Genomic DNA, 21397 nt, shown 5'->3' on the forward strand with positions numbered 1-21397 from the left:
CCATCAGAGACACAAGCCTCCACACGTCAAGGACATATTCAAAAGGCAGAGCCTCAAGAAGGCAGCATCCATCATTAAGGGCGCTCACCATCGAGAACATGCCCTTTTCTCATTACTAACATCAAGGAGGAGGTACAGGAGCCTGAAAACACACACTCAGCATTTTAGGAACAGCTTCTCCTCGCCATGAACCCATGAACGCTACCTCAATATTTAGGTCTATTTTCGCCTTTTTTTTTAATATATTTCTTACAGTAATTTTTTTGTTTTGCACTGTACTGCTGCCAGAAAATAACAAATTTCATGACATATGTCAGTGATAACAAACCTGATTCTGATTCTGAACATCTCACTTGGAAAAAAATAGGATCCTTGGACCTCTGGTAGTGGTCTCAGTTAGGCTGATGCTGAAGCAGGCCCCAATCGTCCAATTAACATAGGAGGGGAGGAGAAGATGGCGACGCGACGCAGTGCGCGGGGCCGCTCCAAAATGATATCGTATTTGTAAGTTGGTACCATGCACAATCCAGATTTGATGGAGACAGACATGAGAAGCACTGAGGAACGTCTGGAAAAGCTTCTGAAATGCCCGCTTCGCTGCCACTGCTACTGTGCGATCGAGAATCTCCAGAGGGGAAGGCCCCAAATCCTCGGCTTTCCCTATTGCCTGCTGCCAGGGCCGAGGTTGAAGCGCTCAGCAGAGATGGTGCTCAGTGCTTGGTGTCTGAGAGCTGGTCAGAGGCTCAAAATTTTTGGACGGACTCAAGAGTCGGCTGTGGTCGGATGCTTCCAGGGTGCTGCATCGGCAAGTCTGCAGCGCTGAAAGCTCATGGCAGGGAGAGTTTTTCTTCCTTCTACTGTCTGCGTGAGATGATAGGACTTTCGAGAGACTTTGAGACTTTTTTTTACCGTGCCCATGGTCTGTTCTTTATCAATTTACATTATTGCTTTGCACAGTTGTAACTATATGTTATAATTATGTGGTTTTTGTCAGTTTTTCAGTCTTGGATTTCTGTGATATCGTTCTGGAGGAACATTGCATCATTTCTTAATGCATGCATGCATTACTAAATGACAATAAAAGAGGACTGTGTGTCCTCATAATCTAATCTAATCTAATCTAATCTTTAGTGTGTGAGAACCAAGCGTTTATGGCCTTGTCTGTGCACGGAGCGACCACTCTCCACTGAACATTAATGACTCCTCTGTTGAGATTGTTAAGAGCACCAAATTTCTTGGTGTTCACCTGGCGGAGAATTTCACCTGGTCCCTCAACACCAGCTCCATAGCCAAGAAAGCCCAGCAGCGTCTCTACTTTCTGCGAAGGCTGAGAAAAGTCCATCTTCCACCCCCCATCTTCCACATTCTACAGAGGTTGTATTGAGAGCATCCTGAGCAGCTGTATCACTGTCTGGTTTGGAGACTGCCCCGTCTCGGATCGCAAGACCCTGCAGCGGATAGTGAGATCAGCTGAGAAGATCATCGGGGTCTCTCTTCCCGCCATTAGAGACATTTACACTACACGCCGCATCTGTAAAGCTAACAGCATTGTGAAGGACCCCACACACCCCTCATACAAACTCTTCTCCCTCCTGCCATCTGGCAAAAGGTACCAAAACATTCGGGCTCTCACGACCAGACTGTGCAACAGTTTCTTCCCCCAAGCCATCAGACTCGTTAATACCCAGAGTCTAGACTGACATCTACATCATTTATTATTAGATTGTAATTTGTCCTCTACTGTGCTTATTGTCTTGTTTATTATTTATTGTACTGTTTTGTGCACTTTATGTAGTCCTGTGTAGGTCTGTAGTGTAGTTTTTGTGTTGTCTTACGTAGTCTAGTGTAGCTTTGTGCTGTCTCACTTAGTCTAGTGTAATTTTGTGTTGTTTCATGTAGCACCATGGTCCTGGAGGAACGTTGTTTCGTTTTTACTGTGTACTGTACCAGCAGCTTATGGTCTAAATGACAATAAAAAGCGACTTGACTTGACTTGAGATAAGGTTTACCCCAGTGATGTAAAGATGTACTTCACACACTATTTAACCTCACTGCACATGCAGGATCTAGCAAATAAGGCCACAAGAAAAATAAAACAAGCTAAAATTAAGGTGCTATACTAGAATATATAAGCATTTGTTTGTAATAAGATAGATTAATTAATTACATATGTTGAGATAAGTGAGTTTGACTTAAGATTCATATCTGAGATATGGATGCACAGTTCCAAGATTGATAACTAAGTATTCCACAGTACTTGACTTTCGAAAAGATTCACAAAATGGAATCGAGCTGTGGTGGCCCTGATGTTGCTAGAAATTCATGTAATGCTTTTTTCTCCATGTTGTACAATTGAAAATTTAAGATTTTTTCTAGAAATTAGATTGAATACTTCCTGACACCTGATGAAAAGTCTTCAACATGAAACATTAACTCTGCTTCTCTTTCCACAGATGCTGCCCAACCTACTGAGTACTTGCAGCATTTTCTGTTTTTATTCTTCCTTTTCAAGGGCTACTCAAATCACCACAGTCTGCTGAAGGACACTCTAGAGACTGAATGCTGATTCTGAATCCTGGTGGTCAGACCCGTCTGTTATGCCCCATTGACATTACAGTGTTTGGCATCTCTTTACAATGGCTGCCTCCCTGGCGACTCTTTTGAATAGGAGCATCAGGCCAGACATCGCAAGCACTACAGGCATGGTCAGTACTGAGGTAAAGGAGGTACGGAAGTGGCCACGTTCGTTGACCACTATCTCCACACAGGCATGTGCTCCTATCCCAGGTTTGGAGGAACAAGCCAAGGTTTTCCAAATTACTAGTCCCAGAGATAATGTGGCATTCTGTGGGTTGAGCTCCAGCTACTTGTATAAGAAGAGACTGCAGATGTTGGAATCTACAACAACACACAAGATGCTGGAAGGACTCAGCGAGTCAGGAGGCATTTGTGAAGGGGAAGGGACAGTCGATGTTTGAAATTGAAACCCTTCATGTGGACCGGATTCAGGTGAAGAGCCTTGACCCCAAACATCAACTGTTCCTCCAGCATGTTGTGTTGCTCCAAATACATACTCTTGCCTGACCGCTCCAAATAGTCTGAGGTCCTGATCACACCCAGACCTCTAGATGCAAGATCATTCCAAATGAGCACAGCTGATCTCTGCCATGGCTCAAATTTTGTTAATTTTAACAGCTTTAGGGTGATTACTGATGTTTTCTAACCCAGAAGTGCCTTCTACTTTTCCTGAAGTGCAGGATTTGGGGCTGAGCAGGGGCCGGGTGTTGACGGAAAATATTGCTGTCTTTTCCAGGGTTTGATCAGTGATTGGCTGCACTCCTGTGGGGCTTTTGGTTACTCTTCAGAATCCAGAGCCTCTGCTCCCTCAATTTACTTAATTTTATAATTATTTTGGCTCTCAAATCAGCTTTGCAGGCATATTCACAGATGGATTCAGGAACACACTTCCCAAGTTGGTGGTGGAGGCGGAGACCTCTACAATATTTAAGAAGTTCCAAAAGGAGAATTTGAATTGCAAAGGTATGTACTTTATACTTTATTGTCACCAAACAATTGATACTAGAATGTACAATCATCACAGCGATATTTGATTCTGCGCTTTCCACTCCATGGATTACAAATATTAAATATTAAAAATAGTAAAAATTATTAAATATTAAAAATTTAAATTATAAATCATAAATAGAAAATAGAAAAATGGGAAGTAAGGTAGTGCAAAAAAACCAAGAGGCAGGTCCGGATATTTGGAGGGTACGGCCCAGATCCGGGTCAGGATCCGTTCAGCAGTCTTATCACAGTTGGAAAGAAGCCGTTCCCAAATCTGGCCGTACAAGTCTTCAAGCTCCTGAGCCTTCTCCCAGAGGGAAGAGGGACGAAAGGTCTGTTGGCTGGGTGGGTCATGTCCTTGATTATCCTGGCAGCACTGCTCCGACAGTGTGCGGTGTAAAGTGAGTCCAAGGACGGAAGATTGGTTTGTGTGATGTGTTGCGCCATGTTCACAATCTTCTGCAGCTTCTTTTGGTCTTGAACAGGACAACTTCCATACCAGGTTGTGATGCACTCTAGAAGAATGCTTTCTATGGTGCATCTATAAAAATTAGTGAGGGTTTTAGGGGACAGGCCAAATTTCTTTAGTTTTCTCAGGAAGTAAAGGTGCTGGTGGGCCTTCTTGGCAGTGAACTCTGCTTGGTTGGACCAAGTCAGGTCATTTGTGATATTGACCCCGAGGAACTTAAAGCTTTTGACCTGTTCCACTTGCGCACCACCGATGTAAATTGGGTCGTGCGGTCCACTACTCCTTCTGTAGTCAACAACCAATTCCTTCGTCTTGCTGACGTTGAGGGATAGGTTATTGTCTTCGCACCATGCCACCAGGTTCTTAATTTCCTCTCTGTACTCAAACTCATCATTACCCGAGATATGGCCTACAATTGTTGTGTCATCAGCAAACTTATATATTGAGTTTGATGGAAACTTGGCTACACAATCATGGGTGTACAGTGAGTACAGCAGGGGGCTGAGTACACAGCCTTGTGGGGCACCGGTGCTCAGAGTGATTGTAGAGGAGAGCTTGTCCCCTATTTTACAGCCTGGGTCCTGTCTGTGAGGAAGTTGAAGATCCAGCTGCAGATCTGAGCTCTAAGGCCCAGGTTCTGGAGCTTAGGAATCAGTTTATTTGGAATGATGGTATTAAAGGCAGAGTTGTAGTCAATGAAAAGGATCCTTACATATGCGTCTTTATTCTCCAGGTGTTCTAAGGAGGAATGTAGGGCCAGAGAGATGGCATCTGCCGTTGACCTGTTGCTCCGGTAGGCAAATTGCAAAGCGTCGAGGTTGACCAGTAGGCTGTGGTTGATGTGTGCCATAACCAATCGCTCAAAGCACTTCATAGCAATTGATGTCAGAGCCACAGGTCGATAGTCATTCAGGCATGCCACCTTGCTCTTCTTCAGCACTGGGATTATCGTTGCCTTCTTAAAACACAAGGGGATCTTAGACTGAAGCAAGGAGCAGTTGAAGATGTTAGCAAACACTCCAGCTAGCTCGCTTGCACAGGCCCGGAGAACCCGTCCCGGGACGCCATCTGGGCCCGTCACCTTCCTTGGATTTATCTTCAGGAAGGCCTTAAGGTTGTGGACTAAGTGCTAGTAAGTGGGATTTGTATAGATAGGTACTTGATGCTCAATATAAAGATGATGTGCTGAAGGGCCTGTTCCTGCACTGTATGTATCCAGATGTCTGTTTCCTAATAACTGTTACTGGATATCACAATAAGGTGAATCGTGTGATCACCTTAAAGAAATCTTTCAAAAAGTTGGACGTACTTGCACACAGCTTTTTTAAAGCACATATCATAAAAAAGCGACCGCACCAGTGATCATTTCTGGACTGATTAGTGACCAGTGAGAAACAGAGCAGTCCCACACACAATTCACCGTAGCGCAGCTGATCTTTGCCTGGCATCAAAGGCACAGCTAATGAATGGCCCCTTAGGTCAAGCAGCATGCATGCCCTCCCTGCCAGCCAGCAGAAATTAGAGGTTTGTGAGGAAACCTATGTAGCTCTTTTGTGTTTAATGTATGAAAACAATAAGCTGGAAACGCATTGCTCAAGGTTTAGGAATGAGAGTGAAATTAAAGACATTGATGCCTTGTACACAACTTCTCCCATCTTCACTTTGCAATGGGTGGGATATTGTTAAATAATTCACTGGAGCTTCCTTCCTGCTTTGCAGTCTGTTTAAAAAAAATCACTCATGAGCTGTATGCTGTGATCTCTGGCTCCCTGATCAGCTCACAGCTCTCAGTGTCTTGAAAGCAGTCGGCTGATTGGGGTGGTACATCACATGGAAGGCACCATACACAAGTGGGGATGGCCAAGACCACCCCCCACCCCCCCGCCGTCTGGCTGCCATGGGAAGAGCTCCTTATGTGTGAGCCTGCATCCTAGCAGCTGGTGGAGCTATGATGCTGAATTCACAGGTCCAGGTAGTGGTTCATTGAAGGTTCCATCTGAGCCAAGTACCTACTCCTCATCTGAGGGTTCAGCTGTAGCCAGGTGTCCCTGGAGAGGGAGCATGCAATGTTCACTGGCTGTCTGATGGCCTTCCACGACTAGATGGGCTCAAGAGCACCCTGGGAAAGGATGACAGTGTTTCAACCTGAGTTGAGAATAATGTAAATATTGTAAATCCATAAATAAATCTTCTATTTAAAAAACAGAGACTCCAACAAAAGCCACTGAACTCCTGCTTAGGCTGTGATAGTCTTCATGCACTCTTGTTCAATTTTCACAAATTTGTTCAGGAGATTTTATCTTCTAATGGTCTAAGATCATTGTGGCCATTAGTGCTATAGCAGCACACACTGAGTGCATCACCAGAAGATGAACAGCACTGAGTCCCTGCCATATATTAATGTAATGGCTAACAGCTTTAAGGTGTTCACCTTTAAACTGAATATTGTACAGTTTTTGAATCGATTAGTTGGAGCATCAAGTAGTGACAAGAACTTTAGGAAACAGATGACCTTGGAGCCATTCTCATCTCTTCCTATTACCACTCAGAGCTACTCTGCTCCATTTCAAAGCAATGCAAAAACCAAACTATTAATCTGCTCACAATGGCTCCAATATAGCACTGCCACTAATACATAGTGTAAGGGTTGGTGTTACCCTAAAACAGCTTGGGACGTCGGTGTTAAGAGTTCAATTCTGGCACCATATGTAAGGATTCTCTATACGTCCTCCCATGGAACATGCGGGTTTCTTCCCATAGTCCAAAAACATACCAGCTAGGTTAATTAGTCATTGTAAATTGTCCCGTGATTAGGTTAGGATTAATCAGGGGTGTTGGGGGTTGGGGCAGCATGGCTCGAAGGGCCAGAGGGGCCTACTCCATGCTGTAATGCTAAATAAAGTAAATATTATTGTGCTTTAAGCATTGTACCATTATCAGATAAACAATTCTGGTGGATGAGACAATAGCACTAAGGATGCCTCAACAGCAAAGCATTTGACTTTTTACCTCTATAGTACAAGTAAAAGGCCCATTTATGCTTACTCTCTGTTTCCTGTAATTCAGTCAATCTTCTATCCACACCAATATGATGCCTCTTACTCCATGAGCTTCTTTTTTCTGCAATAACATTTGCTATGGGACCTTAACCAATGCCTTTTGGAACTCTGAGGATAATGCAGTTTCCCTTTATTCCTATCATGTGTTACAACTTCAAAGAACTCCAACAAATTAATTAAACATGGTTTCCCTTTCACAAGACCATATTGACTCTGTCTACTTATCTTGATATTTTTCCTAAGTGCCAAGCTGGAGCATCTTTAAAACAGTTTCTAATATTTTCTAGTTACCAGGCCTTTAGCTTTCTATTCTCTGTCTCCCTCCCATTTTGAATAAGGAAATTACATTTGCTCCTTTTCCGTCTAATTGAACATTCCACAAATCCAGGAATTTTGTAAAATTAAAATTAATGTATTAACTTTCTAACTGACACTATGTTTAACATCCTAGAATGAAGTCCATTAGGATGTTACAACTATTAGTATAACTGTTCTGATAATTGTAATTTCCATGGGTGCCTTCTTCCTTCTAATTTCTGATTGACAGCTATTTTTCTGTGTTAATTGTATCCTTTTTAGGGAAAACAGATACAAAATGTTTAATGTATCTGACATCTCCTTGTTTCCTATTTATAATTCATTATCCTAAAACATGTGATTGAGTGGTAAACATAATAGCCATGGACACCTATACAATTTATCAACCAATAAGCATCTGTGGGAGGAAAGAAATTGTCAAAACCCTGCCTCAGAGCCATAGATCTAGGAACAAGACTGTGCAAGTAGGCCCATTGTTTCTACCTGCTCTGGCTCTACTGAACCTGTCTCCTCATAGCTTGACTCTATCCTGTCTCCACCTACATCCAAGACACCTGACATGGCTTCCACCATTTTGACAACTTCCGATTCCCCAGCCCCCGCCACCTCATCATCACTATGGATGTCCAGTCTTTATATACCACCATCCACCATCAGAAAGTTCTTAAGGACCTCTGTTTCTTTCTACAATAAAAACCCATCCAGTTTCCGTCCACCAACACTCTTATCCAATTGACTAAACTCATTTTTCTTTTCTCTTTTTATTCCCCTCACTTCCAACTGGCCTAATTCAAAGTTCGAAGTCCCAAGTTCAAAGAAAATTTATCATAAAAGTACGCATATGTTACCATATGCTACCTTGAGATTCATTTTCTTGCAGGCATTTTCAGGGAAAAAGAACTAAATAGAATTTTATGAAAAACTATACACAAACAGACAAAGACTGACAAAAATTAAGTGTGCAAAAAGAAGACTACCTGTGCAAATAAAAAATAATACTGAGAATATGAGTTGTAAAGAATGTTTGAAAGTGAGTCTGCAGGTCATAGAATCGGTTCAGAGTACTGGTGAATGAAGTTATCCACACCATTTCAGGAGCCTGGTGGTGTGGGGCCTATAGCTTCTGTACCTCCTGCCTGATGATAGTAGTGAGAAGCGAGCATGGCCTGGATGGTGGGGGTCCTTGATGATGGATGCTGCTTTCCTGTGGCATCTCTCCATGTAAACGTGCTCAATGGTAGGGAGGGCTTTGCTTGTGAGAAACTGGACTGTATCCACCACTTACTGTAGCCTTTTCCATTCCTGGGCATTGATTGAGGTTTTTGACCTGAAATGCTGACAATTGCTCTTCCTCCCACGGATGCTGCCCAGCCCCCTGAGTTTCTCCAGCAGACTGTTTGTTGATCTAGAATGCAACATCTGTAGTTTCTTATGTCTACAATTTGTCAACTCTTTTCTCAGTACTGTGCGCACCATCTTCACAGCCTAATGAAGCGGAATCACTGGCAAGACTGTCAAATCAAAAGCAATTTAAGTACCATAGTATTAAACATTCTGATATCAAAATGAACCCAAAGAAACAAAATACCCGAAATATTTAACAGGATACATTTTCCTGCCTTTCCTTTCTGAATGTATGCTAGCTAGGTTTGAATGGCTTCATGAAACGACCTCATGAGTGCCACTCAATCCCTGTCCATCACCCTACTCAATACTATAGCTCTGGAGTGGTGTGTGTCTTGTAGGGGAACCTGTAGGTGGTGGTATTCTCATGCACCTGTTGCCCTCACCTTTGGTGATGGAGAATGAGGATTTGGGAAATGCTGACAGAGTTGACTGGGTGAGTAATTGCAATGCATTTTGTGAAGGTGCTCACTGCACCCAATGTGCGCTGCTGATGGAGGAAGTGAATGTTTAGAATGGTAGATGGGGTTTGATTCAGTAGGTTGCTGTTATCTTGATGGTGTTGAGTTTCTTCAGTTTTGTTGAAGCTGCACTTATTCAGACAAGTGGAGGTCACTCTCCTAATTTGTGCCTTATAGATGGTGGAAAGAAAACGGGATGTCATGAAGTGAGTTACTCATTGCAGGATACCCAGCTAATATCTTGGCCGTGTAGCTCCAGTATTTATGTGGCTGTTCCATAGTTTCCCTCACGATGTTGATGACAGAGAAGTTGGTGATGATAATTCCACCAAATTTCAAGAACGGGTACTTCAACACACTCAAGTTGGAGATGGACATGTGCCAGGTATCAGTCCATACCTGAATGTCTTTGCCATATGTCCAGGTTGCTTCATTCGCAAATGAAATTGAAGACTGTGCAATCCTGAGTCTCTTCTAATCTAATAACGAAACAAAAGTCATTGATGAGTTAGCTGAAGAAGGTGTTATTACCTGCCACATTCCTTCATGGAAAGTCTGTACTTAAAGGCTTTCTGCTGAGTACTCAGTGCTCAATTGTAGGAGTTCCATTTCTAGTACTGCTGTTAGTGAATTTTGCCTCTGCATTAAGACAGTAAGATATAGGAGAAGAATTAGTCCATTTGGCTCATTTAGTGTGCTCTGCCATTTCATCATGGCTGATCCAATTTTCTTCTTGGCCCCATTTTTCTGCCTTCTTCCTGTATCCCTTCATGCCCTGACCAATCAAGAATCTATCAACCTTTACCTTAACTATACACAAAGACCTGGCCTCCACGGGTGCCTGTGGCAAAGAGTTCCTCAGATTGTAATTGTGATTAGATTGTGTTGTCTTGTTTATTTCAAGTCGGAGCTAATTCTCGACCTTACTCTGCACTTGGGTTCACCACCATCCATAGCTCTCTCATTACAGCACAATTGAGCCATCATGAACCCAGCAGAGTATGAATGTCTGTGAACTGCATTGGCCTACCAGGAAGCAACTGTAGACACAACAACATGCTTCAGGAGATCCTCATCTCTCTCTGACATCGGTAGGCAGGATCTGAGGTCAGCCAGAGCAGCTACCAGTTCCGGACACGTTCAAGCCAGAGACTCTGTCAATACTTGTGAGGGATTGCTGCACCTACTGGCTCCTGAGTGGTATGACGGTAATGCAAAGTATGCTGAGGATTCCTGATACAATAGTCCTTAGCCTTCAAGTTACAGCCATCCACGTTCTCATCAGAGTCCAGTAAGGTAATCTATGTCATCTCACTCCTTACTGGAAGAGCCCTTGCCTGGGCTACTGTACTATGAAAGAAGGATTTACCTGTCTGTGCCAGTGCAGACCTTTTTTTTGGAGACTTTGAGGCAGGTGTTCTATCACCCTGCCAGGGGACATGGGTCTGTGATAAAGCTCCTCAACTTGTGCTGGGGGAATCTGTGGCCAATTATTCCATAGTATTTCATGCCCTGGCCACAGAGAGGGGTTGAAATATGGAAGCACTAGCTGCTCTATTCCACAAGGGAGCTAAAGGAGACCCGGTGGAGGACCTTGAGAGACTTATGGACCTGGTGATTCGACTCAATAACCGATTAATGGAAAGGAGAAGAGATAGATGAAGAGGATTATTCTGAAGAGACTCCCCCCCCCCAATTATCCTAGTACTACTGCTTATGATTTTGCCTTTGGATTTTAATTGTGTTGTCTTATTTATTTCCAGTTCTGAGTCTGAGTTAATTCCAGACCTTATTCTGCACTTGGGTTATCCACCATCCATAGTTCTCTTGTTACATTGTTGTGATTTTCTTGCATGAGAAAAGAGAGTGCATTATAACTCAAGTACCTAGAAATGTGGTTGGGTGGTGCCCCTGCTATGGTTGAATAGTTGGTATTGGTGGTGTTTGCACCCTCTGAAATTGGAAGTGAGAGCGTAGTGGGGCAATGCAATTATTAGACAAAATCCAGATTGCTGGAAGTTTTGATTAGTAGAATGGTGGAAATACATTATTTAGAGCCAGTAGTGCAGTTCTTGACAGATTAGATTTGACGATGTATTCATTGGCCTTGACCACATGAAGGGAATAAATAGTACAGCTAATGCTAGTCATTGAAATTTTGACAATGATATCGCAGAACATATTTGTTTGACATTAAGTCAGGCAGCCACAGGTTAATTGTGCATAGCAGTTCCAGTGCCATTTTCCAACTTAACCGCCAATACATCCTGTTACTTCAAACTGAATATTTAATCATAGTGCAAAATATACAGAGGCATGTGAGATAAAGAGAATTTTGATATAATTGTAATATTTATTAATAATATTTGATGACAGTATTTTAAACAAAAGCAGGTTTGAACCTGCTTACAGGTAATGGCTGGAAATTGGTAATGGCATATAATGAAATGATTGAATGATCTGAGTACCGTTAGAATAATCTGCAAGTGTGATGAATTTCTCAGTTTCTGTAAAGTTGAGTATGAAACGCTGATTCAGGAATTGTGTAGAGTGAGCTATTTTCATACTATTGCAATCATAGCACAAAATATTGGCTCACTGCCCCAAGAGAAGTTAGGGATAAGAAAAGGCTATTCAATCCATCCAGATTTCCTCAATAATTTACTCTCCTATTAAGCAATCTCATTATATTTTAAGTAATCCAATGATCTTGCCTGAGTATATTGTTTGGATAATTTGTTGACAACATTCCCCTTTCCTTAAGCTTTCTGAATATAGATTCTAAATTAATTATTCATTAACTTCTATATATATTCTCTGGTGCTATTTCTAAGTTTATTGAACAGACATATAACAGTTTGATGATGTAATGCGCTACTCAACTTTACTGCCTTAGATCACAGTCTAGCCATATAAAGAGCCCCATATTTTTCATTCTTTACACATGTTCTATAATCTTCCTCAATTGTCTTTCCATTGAAACTATTGTGTATTAAGTGTGAATATCTGAAGTGTGCTGTAACCATTCCATTGAGAACCCTTAGTAATGCCACTGCACTTGCAAACAGTTTTGGCTTTACAACTGAAGTTCTGACTTTTATAAAACATTACTTTTCCATATTACCTAAATGCAGTAAGGTATGTTCAATGTCTTCTTAAGCCTATTCAATTCCATTAATTCTCTGCTCAGCATCCATTTACTTTTCCAAGATTTATATTAACCAATTTCATTGACCTGAAACTGGCTGGTTCCACTGAGTTCTGGTCAATGGTGACTTTGAGGGTATTGATGATGGGGGATTTGGTAATGGTAGTGCTATTGAATGTCTAGGATGGGTGATTACACTCTCTCTTGCTGGAGCTGGGCATTGCCTCATACGTTTAAGCACATCCTGAAAAGTGTTCTCTAAATCTTGGCAAAGCCTAAAGCTGGTTTTAGTGGGCAGTGGTAAGTGCCTTTTGATATCATGTTTGATTACATCATACATCACTTTGGTGAATACCTGATTGAGCTTCTCAATAATTAACAATCAATAATTAGTTAATACTTTGATTTGTTATGCCTTTTTGTGGATAGAACATGCCTGGGCAATTTTCCACATGGTTAGGTGGGTACCAGAGCTGTAATTGCATTGGAACAACTTACCTAGAGGTGCAGCTATTTCTGGAGCTCAGGTCTTCAGTCCTACAGCTGGGCTGCTGTCTGGTCCCATCAACTTTACTATTCTATTTTTCTAGACTTTTATATTGTATTTAATTGGTTCTATTACTTTTCATTGATTCTATTTATTTCTTTGCGTTACTGTGAATGCCTGCAAGAAAATAGATCTCAAAGTGGTGTACGGTGACATATATAGAATGTACTTTGATAATAAATTTACCTTGAACTTTGAACATCAACAATTTGCCCAAGTGGACCCAATGTAACATTTCCAAGTTTGCTGAAGATACAAAACAAACCTATCGAATGTTGAAGGGTCTCGATAGAGTGGATGTGGAGAGAATGTTTCCTATGGTGGGAGAGTCTAGGAGCAGAGGACACAGCCTCAGAATAGAGGGGTGTCCTTTTAGAATGGAGATGAGGAGAAATTTCTTCACCAGAGGGCAGTGAATCTATGGAATTTGTTGCCACAGGTGGCAGTGGATGCCAAATCATTGGATATATTTAAGGCAGAGGTTGATAGAACCCCGATTAATCAGGGCATGAAGGGATACGGGGAGAAGTGCTGAGAGGAAAATGGATCTGCCACATTGAAATGGCGGAAGGACTCGATGGACCAAATGGCCTAATTCTGCTCCTACATCTTATGGAAATTTGAGTTGTTTCACAAGTGTGGAGCAAGTGTGGAGCAAGGGTGGACCCAAATGCAGGACACAAACACGTTTTGTAGGGTTAACTAAATAGAGTTTATTAATAATTACAAGGAAAGCCATGACGCAAGGATAGACGAGAGAGAAATCAAGGAGAGAGCAAAGTGGAAGCAGAAATAAGCGTAATGGACAAAGAACAGGACGAGGTGTGTCAAGAAAGCAAAGGAAGTGGGGAAGAAATGACGCTGGACAAGATACAGGCCCTGAATGAGAGTAGGATACAGGGCCTGGGCTAGGACTAGACTAGGAAAGCGGGACCTGGACAAGGAACTAGGAACTTGGAACCTAGACAAGGACTCCAAGTCAGAGTCTGGACAGGGACCCGGAACCTGGGTCTTGACTTGGGCTCAGACTCCGGATCTAGGCGAGGACAAGACATGGCAAGGCAACAGGACTGGACAAGGAACTCCTGCACAGGATGAGAACACAAAGCTTTGACTTGGACTTGGACTTGGAACTGGAACCTGGAACTCGGGACCCAGACATGGACTTGACACTTGAACCTCGGAGCTTGGACTGGATACTTGAACCTCAGAGCTTGGACTTGATCCACGAAACCTGGACTTGGACTTGTACACAAAGAGACAGTTCCCAGCTCAACGTAGCAGCAGACGGCCGGGCCTACCCTGGGGAGGCGAGGACAAGAAACACTGAGCCAGGGCTCCTCCTTGGATACAGGACGGAGTCGGAACTCTTTTTGACACAGGGTCAGGACCCTTCTAGGGCACAGGGCTGGGACCCCTTTTCAACACAGGACACGGAGACAGAGACCACACAATGATAGACAGTTCTTTTTCTGGACACAAGTTTGCTCCAAGCAGCGGTGAGCTCTTGACTCACTCCGGCGGGTTAACTTTGACAGACCCGCTCTGGCAAGGGAAGGCGGCTTGCTGGCACTTGCTTCGAGGAGGAGACTTGACTTGCTCTGGCAAGAAACTTAGTTAGCTCTGGCAGGGTGACTTTGGCTCACACTAGCTTCGGTGACTTCATTAACACTCTATAACACTCTCGCGCCGAACAGCTGAAAGCCGGAGACTTATAAACTGCCGGTTCAGTCGAGAGTAAATTGCCTTTAATCACCAAGCCCGAGGGACAAGGGAAAACAAGGAATTAAAGGGAAACAAGGAGTCAACGGTCCCAATCGTAACACAAACAAAGGAAATTTAAAGGGAACCCGATCCGGACCATGACGAGTTGTGATAAGAATGCAAAGAGACATCAAGAAGAAGCTGAATGACTGGGTAACATCATGGCAGGTGAAGCACAATGAGAAACAATGTGAGGTTATCCATTTTTGAAGTAAGAGCAGAAATGTTGAATATTCTTTTAATGATAAGAGATTGGAAATGTTGGTGTTCAGAAGGAGCCAATTGCCCCTGCACACAAGTCTCTGAAAGCTGAGATACTTATTTTAGCAGTTTGGAAAAGAAATGTTTGTTGCTTGAGGATTTAAAATTTCGGTAAGACCACAACTAGAGTGTTGTGCAAAATTCTAGTCTCTACTGATGAACGAATACACATACTATAGGAGTACAGTGAAGATTCACTAGACCTGGTCCTGGGATGGTGGTTCTGTCACATGAAGAGAGATTTAATAATACAGGTTTATCTTCTCTAGAGCTTTGATGAATGGCAAGTGTCTTTATCAAAACATATTAAATTCTTAGTGGGTTTGACAGGGTAGATGAGGAACAGATGTCTCGCCTGACTGAAGAGTCCAGATGTCATGGTCCGGTCTGTGAAGTCCACGTTCTGGTTCACAGTCCGGTCCGTGGACTCCGGACTCTGGGTCTTCCGGCTGTCCTTTGTTTCAGCTGGGCTTAATCATAGGTACCTGACGCTCAGTTTGGGGCTGGGAATATAAGTGGCCTTGGGTTCGAGTGTGGTTGCTGGTTTGTATTGTCAGTATCCTGTCCTCACCTCTGTGGGGTAAGTCAGGCCATCTTTGCTGTTACCCTGTGGTTGGATCTGTCCCTTCCTGTCCTTGCATCTGTTGGGTAAGCCAGGCGGTCTTTGTCGTTACCCTGAGGCTGGACTGTTCCCTTCCCTTCCCTTTCCTTCTGGAGCCTTGCCTGCAACCTTCTCAAGTTCTACTGCTGGAGCAAGATCAGAGCCTTGCTGCATTTAGATAAGGAACTGACTATCATTGTTTTGAACTGACTCTGTGTCCACGCCTTTGCTAGGTAAGTCCAGCTTTTTGCTGCTACCTAGTGTTGGAAACTGTCTCGTTGTGTTCAGCATTCTGTGTAGAGCCCCGGCCCCAAGTCCTGTTCCCAAGGAGGGGTCCTGGCTCTGTGTTCCGTGTACGTGTCCCGGCCCTAAGTCCTGTTTCACAAGGAGGGGTCCCGGCTCTGTGTTCCATGTCCCTGTGTTCCTGTCTCTCAAGTCCAAGGCTCCGTGTTCCCATGCTCTAGACCAAGGCTCTGTGTTCTGTGTTCCTGTCCTGCCCAAGACAAAGGCTCTGTGTTCTGTGTTCCTGTTTTCCCTCGACCAAGGCTCTGCATTCCTGTCTCCCTTGACCAAGTCAAGGCTTTATGTTCTCATCCTGTCCAAGTGCCTCGCCCAGACCAGTAGTACCTCAGCCAGCCCGGTGTTGGGGTTCCCCCGACCTGTGCTGGGGTTCCCTTGTCCTGTCCAAGCCACATCCAAGAGTCTCTCGTCCTGTCCAAGCCACGTCCAAGAGTCTCTCATCCTGTCCAAACCACGTCCTGTTCTGTAGCCACGTCGCAGTTCCGAGTCAAGACACTGATCCTGGTTCCGAGTCAAGACCCAGGTTCTGGGTCCTTGTCCAGGCTCTGGTTCTGGAGTTCCATGTCACTAGTCCAGGCTCCTTGTTCCTAGTTTCTTGTCTGGGTTCCATGTTTCTTGTCCATGTCTTAGCCCTGGCCCTGCATTCTAGTCTCGTCCAGAGCCTGTGTCAATGTCCAGTGTCCTTTCTTCCCCACTTCCCTTGCTTTCTTGACACTCTGAGTCCTGTTCCTAGTACTTCAGTGTTTGTGTCTTGCATTTGGGTCTGCTCCCAGTGTCGCCCCCTTGTGACACTAGAAGTATGGGCTATAGTCCTCATTGAGGGCTCAGGGGTGAAAAGGGTGAGCAGCTCCAGGTTCCTGGGTGTCAACATCTCAGAGGATCTATTCTGGAGCCCAAAATGTTAATCCAAGCATGAAGGCATACCAGCAGCTATACCTCATTAGGAGTTTGAAGAGATTCAGTATGTCAAAGACTTGCAACTTTATACAGATGTATGAACATATCCAAACCAAAAGCCATGAATGAACCAGGAGATGCATCATCTACTGAAGACTAGATCTGTAACATTCAAGACTGGTGATCCAGAACTACGTATACATGAGGTCCAGATCCGACCTATGGAAGGCTACTTTAAGAATGAAAAAGCAATTCCAATTGAAGTTAGAGACAGAATCAGATGCACCTCAGCTCTGGCAGGTTTTGCAGACCATTACTTCCTACAAGGTAAAACCTAACATCATGAAAGGCTGTGATGCTTCACTCCCAGATGAGCAGTGGCTTAATTTATGAATGCTTTGAAAGAGAGAATAAAACTACACATGTGGACCCCTGCAGCAACTGGTAACCTTGTGATCTGTCTTGGAGGCTGACTTCAGAACGTCTTTCACAAGGGTGAACCCTCGCAAGGCACCAGGCCCTGATGTTCCTTGTAGGGCATGGAAAACATGTGCCAGCCAACTAGCAGGAGTGTTCAAAGATGTCTTCAACCTCTCACTGCTGCAGTAGGAGGTTCCCAAGAGAACAACAATCAAAAAGACAGCGTCCACGAAAAGCAAGGTGAGCTGCCTCAATGACTAATGCCCAGTTGCACTCACATCTGCTGTGATAAAGTGCTTTGAGAGCTTAGTCATGGGAAGAATCAACTTCTGCCTAAGTAAGGACCCGCTGCAATTTCCCTATCGCCACAATATGTCTACAGTGGATGCAATCTCACTGGTTCTCCACACGGCTTTGGATCACCTGGACAATAGCAGTACCTATATCAGGCTGCTGTTCATTAATTACAGCTCAGTATTCAACATAATCATACAATCAGCAAGTTCTAAAACCTGGGCCTCTTTACATCCCTCCGCAACTGGATCCTTGACTTCCTCACAGGGAGACCACTGTTTGTGAAGATCAAAAATACTATCTCCTCCCCACTGACGATCCACACTGGCACACCTCAAGGATGTGTGCTTAGCCCACTGCTCTACTCTTTCTACACCCACAACTGTGTGGCTAGGCATAGCTCAAATGCAATCAATATAGTTGCTGATAACAACTATTGTTGACAGAATTTCAGATGTTGACAAGGAGGCATTCAGGAGTGAGATAGATCAGCTGGTTGAGTGGAGTTGCAACAATAACCTTGTACTCAACTTCAGTAAGACCAAGGAATTGATTGTGGACTTCAGGAAGTGGAAGTTGAGGGAACACAAACCATCAAAGAATCAGAGTGGAAAGGGTGAGTAGTTTCAAGTTCCTGGGTGTCAACATCTCCGAGGGGCTACAGTGTCCTGGACCAAATTACAAAATAAGTACGACAGTGGCTATATTTCAATAGGAATTTGAGGAGATCTGGTATGTCACCAAAGACACTTGCAAATCTCTACAGATGTACCATGGAGAGCATTCTAACTGGTTGCATCACCGTCTGGTATGGAGGGGCCACTGCACAGGATTGGGGGGGAAAATAGCTACAGAAAGTTGTAAACTCAGCCAGCTCCATCATAGGCACTAGCCTCCCCAGCATCCTGGACACTTTCAAAAGGCAATGCCTCAAAAAGCTGGCATTCATCATTAAGGACCCCGTCACCTCTTCTCATTGTTACCATAAAGAGCCTGCAGACACACGCTTAATGTTTCATGAACAGCTTCTTTCCACCTGCCATCAGGTTTCCAAATGGACAATGAACCCATGAACACCATCTCAGTATTTTTTTGTTTATTTGCATGACATATATATATATATATATATATTATTGTAGTTTATAGTTTTTATTATGTTTTGCCATGTACTGCTGCCACAAAGCAACAAATTTCATGACATACCTGTATGCCAGTGATATTAAACATGATTCTGATTGTGGACAGCATTTTGACTGGATCCATCACCACCTGTTATGGAGCTCCAATGTGCAGGATCAAAATAAGGTGCAGAGGATTGTAGACTCAACCAGTTCTATCACAGACACAGCCCTCCCCACGATTAAGGACATTTTTAAAATGTGGCATTCATCATTAAGAACTCTCATCATTGGGCAGGAGGTACAGGAGCCTGAAGATCCACAATCAATGTTTCAGGAACAGTTTGTTCTGTTATCAAATTTGTGAATGACCCATGAACCCATAAACACAAATTCTGTCTTCTTCTTTTGAACTACTTTAAAAAACTTTTTAATTGTAATTTTTATAGTAATTTTATACCTTGTACTCTACTGCCATAAAACAACAATCAGAATCGTTTATTATCAGTGACATATGTCATGAAATGTGTTTTATGGCAGAAGTATGGTGCAATGCATAAAAAATGACCATAAATAGTACAGAAAAAGGAATAGTGAGGTAGTGTTCATGGACTGTCCAAGAACCTAATGACAGGTGGGAAAAATAAATCTGATTCTGATTCAGTTTCAAAATAAGGGATAGATTTGAAAGAACTAATGAGTTTTGTCACACGGGGCTGCTGGGAACAGACCCAAATACAAGACACAGACACTGTGAAGTACAAGGAACAGGACTTGACTAGAGTAAGGAAGTGACATGATTCAGGCACGGAGCAGGGACAAGAACGCAGACTTGGGCTAGGGAAAGTGGGACCAGGACAAGAAACCATGGACTAGGAGACAAGGCTTCGACTCCAAGCCTGAGACTGGACAAGGACCCTGAACCTGGGTCTTGCCTTGGGCTCGGACCCCAGAACCAGGCAAGGACGAGGCTTGGACTCCGAGCCCGAGACTGGACAAGGACCCAGAAACTGGGTCTTGCCTTGGGCTCGGACCCCAGAACCAGGCAAGGGTGAGGCTTGGCTAGAGGCTGGGGCGCTTGGCTGAGGCATCCTCGAGGCTGGGGCGCTTGGCCGCGGCATCCTCGAGGCTGGAGCGCTTGGCCGCGGCATCCTCGAGGCTGGGGCGCTTGGCCACGGCATCCTCGAGGCTGGGGCTCTTGGACGCAGCATCCTCGAGGCTTGGGCTCTTGGCGCTTGGCCGCGGCATCCTCGAGGCTGGGGCTCTTGGCGCTTGGCTGCAGCATCCTCAAGGCTGGGGCACTTGGCCACTGCATCCTCGAGGCTGGGGCTCTTGGACACGGCATCCTCGAGGCTTGGGCTCTTGGCGCTTGGCCGCGGCATCCTCGAGGCTGGGGCACTTGGCCACGGCATCCTCAAGGCTGGGGCTCTTGGCGCTTGGCTGCGGCATCCTCGAGGCTGGGGCGCTTGGCCGCGGCATCCTCGAGGCTGGGGCTCTTGGCACTTGGACGCGGCATCCTCGAGGCTGGGGCTCTTGGCGCTTGGCCGCGGCATCCTCGAGGCTGGGGTGCTTGGCCACGGCATCCTCGAGGCTGGGGCGCTTGGCCGCGGCATCCTCAAGGCTGGGGCTCTTGGATGCGGCATCCTCGAGGCTGGGGCTCTTGGCCGCGGCATCCTCGAGGCTGGGGCTCTTGGCACTTGGCTGCGGCATCGAGGCTGGGACTCTTGGCGCTTGGCTGTGGCATCCTCGAGGCTGGGGCTCTTGGCACTTGGCTGCGGCACCCTTGAGGCTGGGGCTCTTGGTGCTTGGCTGCAGCATCCTCGAGGCTGGGGCTCTTGGCCGTGGCATCCTCGAGGCTGGGGCTCTTGGCGCTTGGCTGCGGCATCCTCGAGGCTGGGGCTCTTGGCGCTACATCGACGACTGCATTGGCGCTGCCTCCTGCACGCATGCTGAGCTCATTGACTTCATTAACTTTGCCTCCAACTTTCACCCTGCCCTCAAGTTTACCTGGTCCATTTCCGACACCTCCCTCCCCTTTCTAGATCTTTCTGTCTCTATCTCTGGAGACAGCTTATCTACTGACGTCTACTATAAGCCTACTGACTCTCACAGCCATCTGGACTATTCCTCTTCTCACCCTGTCTCTTGCAAAAATGCCATCCCCTTCTCGCAATTCCTCCATCTCCGCCGCATCTGCTCTCAGGATGAGGAGTTTCATTCCAGGATGAAGGAGATGTCCTCCTTTTTTAAAGAAAGGGGCTTCCCTTCCTCCACCATCAACTCTGCTCTCAAACACATCTTCCCCATTTCACGCACATCTGCTCTCACTCCATCCTCCCGCCACCCCACTAGGAATAGGGTTCCCCTTGTCCTAACCTACCACCCCACCAGCCTCCTGGTCCAACATATTATTCTCCGTAACTTCTGCCACCTCCAACGGGATCCCACCACTAAGCACATCTTTCCCTCTCCCCACTCTGCTTTCTGCAGGGATCGCTCCATACGCGACCCCCTTGTCCATTCATTCCCCCCCAGCCCTCCCCACTGATCTCCCTCCTGGCACTTATCCTTGTAAGCGGAACAAGTGCTACACATGCCCTTACACTTCCTCCCTTACCGCCATTCAGGGGCCCAGACAGTCCTTCCAGGTGAGGCGACACTTCACCTGTGAGTCGGCTGGGGTGATATACTGTGTCCGGTGCTCCCAATGTGGCCTCCTATATCTTGGCGAAACCTGACGCAGACTGGGAGATCGTTTTGCTGAACACC

This window comes from Mobula birostris, chromosome X (assembly GCF_030028105.1).
Source record: "Mobula birostris isolate sMobBir1 chromosome X, sMobBir1.hap1, whole genome shotgun sequence".
NCBI classification, from domain to species: Eukaryota; Metazoa; Chordata; class Chondrichthyes; order Myliobatiformes; family Myliobatidae; genus Mobula; species Mobula birostris.